Source organism: Callorhinus ursinus, unplaced genomic scaffold (genome assembly GCF_003265705.2).
Source record: "Callorhinus ursinus isolate GAN/ISIS: 27379988/994484 unplaced genomic scaffold, GSC_fseal_2.0 scaffold4, whole genome shotgun sequence".
Taxonomy (NCBI): Eukaryota; Metazoa; Chordata; class Mammalia; order Carnivora; family Otariidae; genus Callorhinus; species Callorhinus ursinus.
In genome coordinates, this window is record NW_027397066.1 from 32,172,654 (window position 1) to 32,187,950 (window position 15,297).

Sequence of the window (15,297 nt, forward strand, 5' to 3'; positions counted from 1 at the left end):
TTTGTACCCACTGCAGCACTTAGCATTTTACCCACTGTTACACCTTCACATAATAGGCTCTCGCTAATTACTGGTTGATGTAAATATGGAGTAGACTTGGTCTTTGAGGTCAGTCACTGCAAATGTATTGAAATGTGGGTTTATAGTAACACAGATTCTGAAAGATAGAACAAAAAGAATTTATGAGATTTCCTTGTTCACATTTTGAAAGAGAGTTTATGACATGAGGAGAGGGATAGAAAGCATGTGCATGGGAGTGAGAAAACTAGAATATGTTCAGGAAGGAAGAAGCAGCCCACGCTGACTGCCGAGGCATCAGATACATGCAGGGCGATGGAGGGAAATGTTGGCTCATTTATTGTTTTATTCAAATTAAGAATGACAGTCATCGTTTCTATCTGCACATGACTCCAAAATAATATGAAGAAGCTCCAGATGGTTATAAATAATGCCGGGGAGGCAGTCTACAGGTAGGCCCCCTGTCTACCTGCTCTTCCCCTCTGACCTTATTTAAGTAGCCATATGGACCACATACAGCTAAAATATATCGACTAAGTGGCCTGCTTTCTCTTCTCCCAGCAATATTATAACAATTTCAATTTTCAGATGTCATGAACATTTAACTCAATATTTGGCATTTGGATGGTAGGGAACTTTTGTATTTTCCCTGTTATATAAATCTTTCATAATAAATAGTCTTTGCAAAGATTGTACTAGATGATTGCTCAGGTCCCTTCCAGCTCCAGTACTCAATAACGTAGGCTGAATATCATCTGACTATCTGTCGGCATTCTTATCCATCAGATAGGACAGTTTGGGATACCATCCCAGCCAGAACCCAGAATGCTATGGAGTTATCACCCCATTGCTGGCACGGTCTATTCCAGTGATTCTCAGCCATGGCATCACATCAGGATTACTTGACAAACTTTAAAAAGACCCCTGGTGTCTGGACTCTACCCCATATATGCCATCTCAGGCTGTCAGTCCCAGCCAGAACCCAGGTGATTCTAATGTGCAGCCACAGTAGAGAACCATTCCCTAGGCCAATGTCACACAGCGTGGGAGGGGAGTGGACTCCCCTCAGACTATGTCACCCCTTGCCAACTTCTTCAAATCAAGGCCCACTGTGCTTGCTGTAGTCTGAGTGTTTGTGTCCCTGCAAAAGTCATGCATTCAGAGCCTCTTCCCCACAAGTTATGGTATTAGTAGGCGGAGCCTTTGGAAAGTGCTTATAAGTCATGAGGGAAGAAACCCTCCTGGATGGGATTAGTGTCTTTAAAAAAGAGGCCCCACAGAGATCCCTAGATCCTTCTGCCTTGAGAGGATATCCCAGGAAGTCTGCGACCAGAAGAGGGCCCTCACACCAACCACGTGGCACACTGATCTTGGACTTCTAGCCTCCAGAACTATAAGCAGTAAATTTCTACTGTTCATAAGCCATCCAGCCGGTGATATTTTTTTTATAGCAACTGGCACAGACTACCACAGTGTTATACCAAGAGCGAACTTTCCAAGGACCTTCAAGCCCTTTTAGGAGAGTCATTTTTTATTTAGTCACATAATTGTGAGCTTGTAAATCATTCTTATCTGCTCAAGTTCCCCCAAGGACCACTACGAGATGATATTTTGCTAGCTTTATTTAGCATGTGCAAAGTATACAGTTTATTTTAAAATAACATACCACTTAGAGGTTTTCGCAATTTAGATGAGCTTTTCCCAGTATATTATACCAAATCAGTGAGACTGTATAGTATTTTTGTAGAAGAAATGGGATATTTTTAACAAAGTTATTTGAGAAGATATTGTGATGGTCTAAAATGAAGAGCAGCTTTGAAAAACATGAACAACTCAGAGCAGACTTCCTCTGTTTCTGGGAATATGGTTATATAGACTATTTAGATGAATCATCCTGCTTAAAAAACCAGAAATTCTGAATAAAATGCATTTTCTTTAAAGCATTGAAGAACAAACAAAATATTAAAGATTATGAAGACAAAAAGATAAGTGAAAGGAAAGATCCAGAAAGATGAGCTGAGCACTGAACCTTTTTTACCCTGAGGGCATTCCCCAAACTGAGGAAGTTTTCCTTTGGTTTTGTTGGCCTCCTAGGGTGTGGGCTAGAAAAGTCAAAACCCAAGACATGCCCAAGATGGAAAGACTCTACCTCTATAAAGCTGACCTCTCAAAGTGCTACAGCTAAAGGGAAATGGCAAACCAAAATAATACCTACCTCATTCTCCATTATCAGGAGACTGAAAAAGAAAGAAAAAAAGAGACAGAGAGAAGGAAGGAAGGAAAAAAAGGAAAAAGAAAAGGAATGAAAAGAAAATGCCTTGGGATCTCTGACAACAGGTTACCACCAGCCCCCCGCCCCTCCCACGCCTCCCCACACACCTGCCATAAAAGTTGCAGCCCAGATTTACATTACAGGAGACATAGGGAATCTGAATAGTCCTATAATCATTTAAAGAAAATCTTCTCACAAAGAAAACTCCAGACCCAGATATTTTCACTGGCAATTTCTACCAGTCAAGGAAGACTATCTTTCTAAAATGTATTTAAACAGAATAATAGATACTCAGGAAATTAATTTCAGAAAAATGACATTAAAGAAATGCCCTATCTACACAATTTCAACAAAATATTTCTCTCGTTCATAGGACCTTCAACAATACTAAATTTGTTCATTACATTAAACTAATTCTGTAATTATTCAAAATATGGTGAAAGAGGTTACTTCTCTAATTCTATCTAGTCTTCTATATTGTTCACTACAGTGATTGCCATTAGTATAATCATGTTATATAATGTTTGAGCATTCAGAAAGAATTGCAAAACCTACAAAATATCAACTGACAGTTTAGTTAAGAGAACCAAAATCCCAGAACATCCATGACTGCATAATGATGACAAGTTCTTTGGCCATAATAAAACAATGACTTAATTAATATTAAACATTTTAATAGTCATTATTTTGAAATTATTCTCTCGTTGATAATAAAAATTATTCAGTTCAATTTTTCTCTTTCTTAGGCAGTAGAAATTTTAGACTATGGACTTCCTAATATTACATCAAAGTATAAAAATTATGCTGATTCATTAATCTGGGTTGTTCATTGATACTGTTTAGTTAATGCTATTCAGCACATTGCCATTTTTTTCAGTAATTACATAGTGCTTTAAGATTCGAGCTAAAGGTATTTTTGTAGCTAATCATCTACATACATATAGTAAATAGCCTGTGACTATAGAATCTCAGGGAGCCAGATAGAACCATTCAGTGGAAGGCCCATGATAAAATATAATAAGTACTACTGGAATAGGGAATATGTTCAAAATGAAGATTTTTACCTGTGGTGAGCCAAAGTTCTACAAATGAGTTCCTCTTTTGAAGACCAAACACAGAGAAAAATGACCAAGTCAAAATTATACTTCAGCTCTCTAGGTCCAAAGACTAAATAAAGGCAGAGAAACTGCAGATCAAAGGTCAACAAACTATAGCCCACAGGGCAAATCTGTCTGCCATTTGTTTGTGTAAGTAAAGTTTTATTGGAACACAGATGTGCCTGTTTGTTTACATATTGCCTTTGGCTACTTATGTGCACGACAGCAAAGTTGAGTTGTGACAGAAACCATATCTTTTTCTTGACATTTACAGAAAAAGTTTGCCAGCCTGTATATGGAGGATCATTTTTCCATCACCTAGGAGATGAGGCCTCTGAGAGGGGGGAAATGAGGAAAATACAGAGCAACGAAAATGGTAAACCAAGAGGGAGCTTTCAGTAGCAAGAAAGTTATTGGAAGAAGATAGAGGGAGGAGGCAAGTCTGAGGAATGAGGCCTTGAACTCAGTATGTTTGGCCTCCACATTGAGTCTTGGAGAAGTCTTCCCTGGGCCTGAAGACAATTAGAGACTAGCTTAGCTGTTGAGGCAGCCAAGTGAAATTGAGTTAAAAGCTCATGTTTTTATTAAATTGCCTCAGATTTGGTCAGTTGTTTACTGAAATACAGAGAGTTTGATTCAACTTGATTATGTGGCAGATACTGTGCTAAGCACCTCATACGCGACTTAATTTTTAAGATCTTTACAACAGCCCTGTGAAGTAGATATGATTATTCCCACTTAATGGTGTAGAAACCATGTAGTAAATGGCAGAGCCAAATTTAAAAACCAACCAGATCAGTATGACCTTAGAGCCCTTTTTAAAAACCCATGCAAGATTGCCACATGGAGGTGAGCTTTAGCTGTCTTTATTACGGAGGATGATACCTATTTGATGCCAAGGTCAGATGTTGTGATAGTGTCCTCATCACATCTGTGCCACATTTTAAATTCTCACTTTTAATGAGTAGGAACAGGCTACATAATTCTGCCTATTATGTGCATGAGTGCATACGCGCGCACACACACACACAGGCCCTTAGTAAGTGCCGCGCTGTTGTGAGAGGACAAAAGAAGGGCATTTTAGTGAGGAGGGCATATTTAATGTCCTGGGTACAGAGAACTGTTGCTGTCAATAGAGCAAAGAGCAGGGATGCTGGGTGGAGCAGTCATGAATGGAAATGCGAGGATGACCCATTGCTAGCAAGTCATAAATCCGTTCACCGTGCTTCAGAATTCTAAGGATGTGAGGAAGATGATTCTGCAGCTGTACTGGATCAATCAGGGTCCAGTCAGGAGACAGAACCCACACCATAACTGGAACAGAGAAGGTTTGATATAAGGAGTTAGGTACTATCACAGAGGGTGAGATTCACACAGGACTGGCTGGTTATCACGGTGTGGGATTTGAATGCCCTACTTGCAGGCTAGTAGATTAGCCTGTAATTGTTTCATGGATGCTGGCAGAGGGCACTAAACTGGGGCAGAGACAAAGAACTTTATTACCCAAAGTACAAAAACAAGTGTGGCTATCACAGTTTGGGTTAATTCCCCTGGTCCCCAAGTCCCACAGGAGCAGGTGGGGAATCCACCGAGCTTAGGGAAATTCACGATTTTATAGTAAATGGTAGACAAGCCTGCTCTTTGTCCTCGAGGTTTCTCACTACACACACAAGCCTGAGAAATGGCCCGGGTTAATAGTAGTGAAGAGGGACACTCAGGGACTGCAGGACATTGCCTTCCCCTTCCTCTTGCAACATCTCCAGCATTTAGCATTGTGCCTGATGGAAAAGGAGGAAAAGGCCCATCTCTGTTTTCACAGAGCAGGTAATGAAGATTGGAGATGAGAAACCATAAATTAAAAACTGGCATATATGACTATCAGTAGTACAAGGCTCAGTGAATCAAGATATAGTCTGAAAATATAGAATAGAAGGAAGAGGGTGAATCAATCCATTTTAACAAGTGTGTGTGTGTGTGTGTGTGTGTGTGTGTGTGTGATCTCCACTGTGTACTGAGAGCTGAAGAAACCAAAAGACATAGTCCCTAACACTTCTGTGATCTTAAGGAACTCACAAGCTGGGGGGCACAGACAGCTAACCATAACAATGTCCCTTTTCCTACAAAAGGGGAAAACTTTCTAGTAGGAAAGAAGCATATTGACAGATAATCCCACTACAAGAAGATAAGTAACAACTGGGACAGATTATGGACTTTGGAAGAATTCAGTGGAAGAAGTGATTTGTAAAATAAGAAAAATGAGAGTGCCTTCTAACAGTGCACCCCAAAAAATATATTAAGATTTAAAGACCACACATCAAATGGATTATAGACAAGCAAACATTTTAAGAAATTAGTTTAGTTAGGTAAACATTTGTTAAGGGGCGGCTGGGTGGCTCAGACGTTTAACTGTCTGCCTTTGGCCCAGGTCATGATCCCAGGGTCCTGGGACGGAATCCTGCGTCGGGCTCCCTACTCAGCGAGGAACCTGCTTCTCCCTCTCCCTCTGCCTCTCACCCCTGCTCGTGGGCACTCTCTCTCTTTCTCTGACAAATAAATAAATAAAATCTTTTTTAAAAAAACCATTTGTTAAATGTCTCTAAGGTACAAGTTAAAGAATGAAATAATTTTATGAACTGCCTACCATACCTCTATAATACTTTTCTCCTACAGTTTTTGCTTGCCTCCTTACTGATCACCTCATCATATGGCGACAGTTTTCTAATATTTTCTGTAGAGAGTATAGAAAGGTAGCAAGGTAATTCACGTTCCTCTAGCCTGGTTGATCATAATTTGTTGTTTATTGTTCATAGTTTACAAACGCCCCTCCCAGCTTCCCAACTCATTATTGGCCATGTCATGTAAATCCTTTAGGTTTGGGGAAGATTCGCATCAAGTTGCTTCCATATATGAGCTATTTCTCCTCTATTTTCTGCGCTTTCCCTACTTCGGGGGCATATTGCTATCATGATGCAACCCCTTACCCTGCACCTTCATGACCCGACCTAAGCCAGGAGAGCTGCAAAACTTGAAAATATACCTGGAAGGGGGGACCTTAAAGATGACCGCTGCTTTTGGCAACGAGCAGTTTGCATGAACTAGAAGCAGCTGTGTCTTGGTAAATGTTTAACAACGAATCTGTGGGGAAAGGAAAAAAAAAACATTTTCTGATTTGTGCATTTGCCAATTTTAGTGGTGTAAATACTCCCACCAGGTAACAATTTCAAGCTACCAACCTGACGTCCCTATATGCAAAGTTGGGAAGAGACGGGCACAAGCACGTCTTGGACGCTGGAGCTGTGAAGGGTCCAAGAGCCACACCGAGTCAGGTTGTGTAGATAATGGAGAAGCATGTGACTCGTCCCACGGAGAAAAATTAGGACTCTAAGTGAGGGACTGTAATTTCGCTGATTCACATCCCAAAAAGAATAATTTTATTTATTTATTTTTTAAAGATTTTATTTATTTATTCGAGAGAGAGAGAATGAGAGATAGCACGAGAGGGAAGAGAGTCAGAGGGAGAAGCAGACTCCCCGCCAAGCAGGGAGCCCAATGTGGGACTCGATCCCGGGACTCCAGGATCATGACCTGAGCCGAAGGCAGTCACTTAACCAACTGAGCCCCCCAGGCGCCCAAGAATAATTTTATTTTTATAAAGCATCTGGGGAAAAAAATAATTTTTTCCCTGTTAAATTGAGTCGTGGGTGTTGTCAACAAAGCAAAAAAAAATTAGTCTGCTGAAAATTGTTTCTTTTATCCTTCAAGACATACAGCAGTGTTCTGATAGTTTCAGAACTTATATAGAAACATGCTGAGTTTGATCATTTCCTTCACATTTCCAGAGAGTGCTAGAAGTTTCTGTCTCACCTCTCAGATTAGCCAAACTGAGTTCATGACTGCCTGCATCAGAAAGTGCTTGATCTGATGCTATTGAGCCCTGCTTCTGGGCACAAGAGAGCACCTCTGCAGGATTTAAAGTTGTGCGGCCAACCCAATTAAAGCATGAGCAAAAGAATTGAAGGCAATTCGCAAGAAAATACCAAAGTATCCAATAAATATATGCAAAGGTGCTCAACGTCATTAGTCATTAGATAAATGCAAGTTAAAGATGGCATAGCATTCACTGTACACCACACTAGAATAAATACAATTTTAAAAGACTGGCAATACTGCGTGTTGGTAAAGGACAGAGCAATTAAAACTCTTACACATTGCTGGTGGGAATCTAAATTAATATAGCCACTTTGTAAAAAATGTTTCTCAGTACATACTAATCCTAAGTACAAATATACCCTACGTTCCTGCAATTCCACTCTGGAGTATATACTAAACAGAAAGGAGTGCTTCTCTCTAACAAAATACATGAACAAGAATGTTCATAGCAGCTTAACGTAGAACAGCCCCAAACTAGAAATGAAACAAATGTCCTGAAACAGAAAATGGATAAAGTGGTTTATTGACATAATGAGCTATCACTCACCAATAAAAAAGAGCCAACTACTAATTCACATAACAACATGGGTGAATCTCATAGATGCAGCGTTCAGTGGAAGAAAGAGAACACAAAAAACTGCATGCTATATGCTTCTGAATGTTTCTACTTAAATTCAAAAAGATGTAACATTAATCCATGGTGATAGAGCTCAGAATGATTAACTTTGAAGGAGTAATGACTATAAGTGGGCAAGAGGGTAACTTTTGAGGCAATGGGATGTTTGACATCTTGATCTGGTAATGGTTACATAGGTGTGTAAATATATAAAAATGTATACTTAAAAGTGGTGCACTGAATTAAGCTACATCTCAGTTTAAAAAATAAATGTGTAGCATATACTTCTCTTCTTCCATAATCTGATTCCCTTGCCCATCCCCAGTTAAACTTCAGATTTAGAAATTCAGCATGGACATGGAGGTAAATCTCATGTTCCAACCAGAGGTCAACTGGAAAGGGGAAAGGGATGTTCTCTTCCTTTTCTGCATGAACAATAACAGCAAAACCTATTCTGGCAATCTCAAACTGTGTCCCACCAACCTATGGACCTTTCTTTGGAGAAATGGGGGAAAGAAAATGAGCTCACTAAATAATGGAAGAGAAGAGAAAGAAATTAAAGAAGATGGCAAAGGAAAAAAAGCTTACAGGGGACATCATGGAGTTGAACAGAAAAGGGGGAAATAAAGAGTAGGGAACAAAATATCAAGCTTTATATAGCTTCTGAAAGTAAAAACAACAGGCCTTGAAAAATATACATTGCTTACCAGTAATGCCAGCCCAAAGTACCATCTGATTTTCTTGCTGAGCCAATTTAAAACCAAGTAAGGGAAACAGAATGACTGGAGAATGAATCTATTCAAATAAAAACATAGTATTTAAGTAATTTAAAATTTATTTTTAAGAAAGCATTTTCCTTCCCTAATAATGCAATCTAAAGCCATTAGGTGGAACATGGCAAGGACAGCATGGGCAGTGGTGTTGAGGGACGACATGGTGGCCCAGTGTGGGGCGCTGGAGTCCAAGCAAGGTGAGGAGGGTAACGGCACCATGGGGCAGCTGCCCCTGGCAAGTCAGAGGCTGAGCAGAGTGAAAAAGGTGTCCAAGGGGGACGGCCTGGAAAGGGGAGTCAGAGCCCAGCAGCAAGCTGCAGGTATCTGGACACCGAGAGAGTAGGGACAGGGGTTGGGAAGTGTGTGCATACAAGAGTGTGATATTGTAATTTATGGGAAACATACATTTTATGTCTTCCTTCCAGTTTCTGGCACAGAGCTCCTAAAACACAGAATTTCCCAAGTGACCAGAGCAATGAAGGTGTCTTTTGTTATGTTAATGAGGCGACTTTCGGCGAGTCCCTAAGGCTGGGGCCTGGTTGCTAGGGGAACCAGCCAGGTGAATAGTTGGTTGGAACTTTCAGTCCCACCCTATGACCTAGATTGAATTCAAAACACCAGTGGCCAATGATTTAATCAATCATGCCTAAGAAAGGAAGCCTCCCTAAAAAACAAACAAACAAACAAAAAAAAGGGTTGGCATTTGGAGAGCTCCTGAGTTGGTGAGTCTGAGGAGAACTGAGGAAACCAGCAGCTTGGAGGGTGCAGAGAAGCTCCGAACCTTTAAGGTAAATTCCCCTACCCTATGCGCATCTTCTCCACCTGACTCTTCCTGAGTTATATCCTTTTATACCAAACTGTTAAGTAAAATGTTTGTGAGCCATTCTAGCAAATTAATCGAACCCAAGGAGGGGGTTGTTGGAAACTCCATCTACAGCCAGCCGGTTGATCCGAAGCACAGGTGGCAACCTGGACTTGTGATTATTGTCTGAACTGAGGGAATGGGGGCAGCAGTCCTGTGGGACTGAGCCCTTAACTTGTGGGATCTGACACTACCTGGGTAGTGTCAGAATTGAGTTGAGGGACACCTGGGTGGCTCAGTCGGTTAAACGTCTGCCTTTGGCGCGGGTCATGATCCCAGGGTTCCGGGATCGAGCCCAGCATCGGGCTTTGCTCAGCGGGGAGCCTGCTTCTCCCTCTGCCTGCTGCTCCCACTGCTTGTGCTCGCTCTCTTGCTCTCTCTCTCTGACAAATAAATAAATAAAATCTTAAAAAAAAAAAAAGAATTGAGTTGAATTGTATTATACCCAGCTGGTGTCTGAGAATTACTTGATGGTGTGGAAAAAACCCACAGACATTGGGATTGGTCCCAAAATGGTTAATGGGGATTAATCGAATTAGTAATTATTAAGGTTAATGAAACACAAGATTCTTACCATTGGAAAAGGGAGTTATAAATACAGAATAGTAAAAGCTAGAATGAATGCTGGCATTGAATTGGGATTGGATGCATCTGTGTGAACTTGTTGTAGGAAAGACATTAGGGTTCGAAGGCGACGGCCAAGAAAGAATTCTTGAGATGTCTTTGGTGCAAAAAGGTGATTTTTTTAAGGCACGGGGACAGGACCCATGGGCAGAAAGAGCTGCAATGGGGTCATGAGGAGTAACCCATTATAGACTTTCAAGTTGGGAGGGGGTTAGGGATAGCATCCGTCTCTAAGGAATTTTGGAAGCAAGGTTTCCAGGACCTTGAGGGGGCTAACTATTGTTGAGAAAAGGTCATTTATTACTGTCTAATAAAACCTGAGTCATGAGACCCTTCAGATGTATATCGGTGGGCCATATGCTTGGGGGATGATTGCCAACATGTATCTTGGGGGTTTAGAGATAAAGGAAGTTTCCAAAGGAATTTTTATATGTTAAAGTAGACTTACAGGATCCTGGGGAGGCGGAGTTCGGGCTAGGATTGCTTTCTGCTCTTAGCAAAGTATTAACATTGAGGCAGTTGAGTCCCTAGAGGAATGTCACCCTGCCTGTTTCAAGGACTTGTCAATGGGCTGTTGGTAGTAAGGAAATTTAATAATTTTTCTTCTGCCTTTGTTTCCCACATCAAACTCACAGTTCAAGATAGTTAAGATAGATAGACAAACGGACAAGTATTTCCCTAGCACGCTCTCTGCACAGAGAGAATCTGGGAATAGCAGTGATCACAGCTTGTGCCCAGATCTTGACTTCTAAATACCATTTCCTAACAGGAATAAAAGATTCTTGTAGAAATGCCTGGTTCCAGAGTTGGGGCAGGAAAAATACAAGATGAGCCTAAAACATCTTATTGTGCCAGTAAACAATATCGGCCTCAAAAAATGTGGGGGACATGGGAAAAGGACCTGGAAACCAGCTTGGAGGGGCTTCCACTAAACAAACTGGATCCTATTTAAGCTTAAAAATAAAGGACAGCAATGAACTATAACCCTTTGAATAAAATATGAACCCACACAGGTATTAAAATACATACACTGAGAGTTTGAGGAGGAACAAGACATTTACATAGTTTTAAAGAACCTCCCTCCAAAATATTCATTTATTACAAAGGGCAAAGAGTAACTTTAAATTGAGGAGCCTGGCAGACACCACTTTAATCAAGTAATCAAAGTGATCATCATCATCAGTAATGGGACAAATCAAAATCTTAGGCCACATGAGAGGATGGGATGAGAAGAACACAGCATCACTTCTGTGATATTCCTGCTGAAGATGCATAATCTGACTCTAATCATGAGAAAGTATCAGACAAACTAAAATGGAGGGTCATTCTACAATATAACTAGTCTCGAATTTTCAAACGTGTTGAGACTTGGAAGTTAAGGAAAGATTGAGCAGCTGTACCAGATTGAAGACTAAAACAGGACAATCAAATGCAATGCATGATCCTGGATTGAATTCTTTCACTATCAAAGACATTATAGAGGGACGCCTGGGTGGCTCAGTCGGTTAAGCGTCTGCCTTCGGCTCAGGTCATGATCCCAGGGTCCTGGGATGGAGTCCCGCATCGGGGTCTTGCTCAGTGGGGAGCCTGCTTCTCCCTCTGCCTGCCGCTCCCCCTGCTTGTGCTTGCTGTCTCTCTCTCCCTCTGTCTCTGACAAATAAATAAATAAAATCTTAAAAAAAAGACATTATAGAGACAATTAGGTTTATGTATTGTGTGAACTTGCTGATTTTTTGATGGTTGTATTGTGGTTTTGTACAGAGGTGTGTTTGTAGGAAATACAGAGTATTCTGGAGTGATGGACCATTATGCTAACAACGTTCTCTCAAACACTTCAGAAAAAAATTATGTTTCTGTAACTCTCCGATTGTTCCAAAATTTGGTAAAATATATTTTTAAAAAGGCTCGTTTTCAGCTTGACACATGTTCTCTGTGTTCTAGGCCTCCTCCTTCCAGTTTTCCACAAAGTAAATTCCTTGCCTTCCCCAGGTGCATAGGAAACATTAGTGGAGTTGCAAATCAACTGCAAATAATTGATTTTTGAAGACTGCACATCTGATCTCAGAACTGCCAATGGACAGCCTCTCCCATATGAGATAGAGTTTATGAAAATGACCGTATTTGTGATAGAGCAAATGAAGCACACAAAATTCAGTTTTCTATTCCTTTCAAGAAATGTTTAGGAGAAAATTGATCCCCTTTCCTGTGGGAGAGATAAGAGAAAGTGAATGAAGGCATGGAAAGAAATGCTGAAACCTCTGGAATTAACATTTTTATGAGTTTAAGGTGATATTTATGTTACAATATCTTACTAGTGATGAGCCAAGGGAAAAGCTTATTTAGAGGGAAAAGCTTATTTTTCAGATAGTTATGATTTCCAGGGCAGAGAAAAAGTAAAAAGGAGACAGGAACACAGAAGGTGAAAAGATGCACAATTTTTTACATTTAAATTTAAAGAAAAATCACGAGATCCAGGAACAGGTTAATTGATGCTGAATACCCTATTTCTCTAGCCTGTCATCTCCCTTGTCCCATTCTAAATATGCCAATATCCCTGGTCTAATATACCAACTACCAAAGGCTCCATCTCCTTCATTCTCTCCTTCATTATTTAAGAAGGCTAGCAGCTGCCATAGTTCGATTATATGAAGTTTTATAATAACGAACCGTGAGAAATTCCTACTTTATTTACAAGTCAGTGGGCCAATAGAAACTACTATTGTCTTCTTTCATAAATCTTTCTTTGAAAATATTGTTTTTGTGATTCTTTTTAACCAAAGTACCAAAAATTACTTTTATCCCTAAGCCCCTGACAACTGTCTCTGCTGTGGGGTTATATTCATTTTCTGTGAGACCACAACTCACGGAGGTACAAAGGCTGTGAGCAACCTCTGAATCATTACAGAGGAAGTAGAAAAAGAAAATGTCTGAGTCACAAAACTTAAAATACAATTAATCCAAGCACTGTATCTATTTTTTAAAAGATTTATTTGAGAGAGAGCAAGAGTAGAGGGAGGGGCAGAGGGAGAGAATCTTCAAGCAGACTCCCTGCTGAGCACGGAGCCCAACGTAGGGCTCGATCTCGTGACCCATGAGATCGTGGCCTGAGCCGAAACCAAGAGTCAGACGCTTAACCGACTGAGCCACCCAGGCACCCCTATATGTTAAGAAAGAATTTCCTTTCTCTTCTCCCTTAAAAATTTCACTTATTTAGGGAGATATGAGAGACTTCATTTGCGAAATTCATTATTTCTCAAAGTGAACATTTTCCCCTCTTACAAGCCTATGCATATACTGGAAAATATTTGGCAGTCCCTTTCAAAACTAAAAATAGGCTTACCATACTATGCAGCAGTAGCATCCTTGGGTATTTGTCCCACAGAAATGGAGAGTGAATTTCAGATAGCACCTTGTATATGAATGTTCATAGAAGCTTTAATCTTAATAGCCCCAAACTGCACTTGGTGAATGGCTAAACAAATGTGGTACATCCATACCACGGAATACCACTCAGCAAAAAAAAGGAACATTGATACATGCCACAACACGGATGAACCTCTGAAAGGAAACGATGCTGAGTGAAGAAAGCTAGTGCCAAAAGGTTACCTACTGCATGGTTCCGTTTACTTAAAACTCAAGAAATAACATAATTATAGAGATGAAGAACAGATTAGTGGTTGCCAGAGGTTAGAGATGGTGGAGGAAGGGATGAATGTGGCTATAAGGGAATATTACAAGAGTCTTGGGATGGTACGGTTGAGTATTTTGATTGTGGTGGTGGTTACACAAGGCCAAGTCTGTGATAAAATTGCTTACAGCTCTACACACACACACACAACATGCCTCTGTAACTAGTGAATCTGAATAAACTGTATGGATTGTACCAATACTGATTTCTCGGCATTGGTATTGCACAACAGTTGTGTAAGATGATAACATTTTGGGAGGCCGGGGGAAGAGTATACGGGAATTCCCTGCACATTCCTCTGCACTCGCCTATAAATTTGCAATTATTTCAAAGTAAAAAGTAGAAGAAGCTTATGTACAAAAATTAAATCTTTACATTTAACATGATTTTCTTGAAAATACAAAGACGAGCAGGGGAGGGAATTGCTAGTTATTAGGTATGCATGGCAATTCACTTTTTAATGAGTCATGATGGCAGCATTTCCTACAAATAGCATATTTTTTACACATTAACCGGGAAGGTCAAAATGTGTTCTATCTTCAGGGCTAGACTTAGGGTTTAAAAGGCCTGATGTAACAAGCGTGTGTTAGGGCCTCAGCTCCGTGTTATTCCTACCGTCCTCCTAAGGATATGGGCTTCAGCCAGAAAGAATCTAAGGGCAGGTGTCGGGCCTCTGACCCCTTTTGTCCTATGTGTGTGATCCTGTGTGTTAGTCACAGAATCTTGCGGTAGAACGGTTGCATTACTTACCCGCAATTTTTACTCTTTCAGAAGATTGTTTCTCCAACAGCAACTTTTTCCTAGGTTCCAAATATATCCCATTGCCTGGCATTTTTAAATATCATAAGAGCATCTTTATATCTTTTTTTTTTAAGAAAAATTCACATTTCTGGTGTGTTTTCAAAAAAAGAAAAAACCTCTAAGTCTGCAGTTACTTAAGACAATATTCACATCTCTCAATGCTTCTGCTCTGATTTTTCCTATTCTCTCTTTATTTTCCTTAATTTCTTCTTCTCTCTTTGGGATGCTTCTTCTCTACCTATTAGAGAAAACAGTATATTTAATCCTTTACCCTTTGAGGACAGGGCCAGAAGTTTTGAAATCACTAATTATTGGGACAAGGAAGACCCTTTGGTCCCTGCATGCTCCTCACTGAAGACCTAAAACACCCAGTTGTAAAGAAATTCAAATCTCTGGATACAGATACAGTATATTCTTAGGTATATTCAGAATATATTCTGAATAATAGGTAAGTCACAGCTTCTACCTGAGGCTATCTATGAGACAGAATACCTGCATCACATGATTAATTAGGTTCATTAGTTGTTTTTAATGACAAGCTTTAATTTTCAGAAAAGCTGGTTTTAGCAGGAAAATCACTTTTTTTTTTTTTTTTTTTTTTTTTACTGGCTTCTTG

At 40.1% G+C, this 15,297-nt stretch overlaps 1 protein-coding gene across 1 annotated transcript in view; it reads left to right on the forward strand.

Moving 5' to 3' along the window:
• The first annotated feature begins 9,400 nt into the window (after positions 1 to 9,400).
• WDR19 (WD repeat domain 19) overlaps positions 9,401 to 15,297 on the forward strand; it is a 135,078-nt gene continuing 129,181 nt past the window's right edge. Inside the window, exon 1 of the mRNA XM_073891545.1 lies at positions 9,401 to 9,494. The gene's annotated coding sequence lies outside the window, so the exon portion shown is untranslated. The remainder of the gene's footprint in view (positions 9,495 to 15,297) is intronic.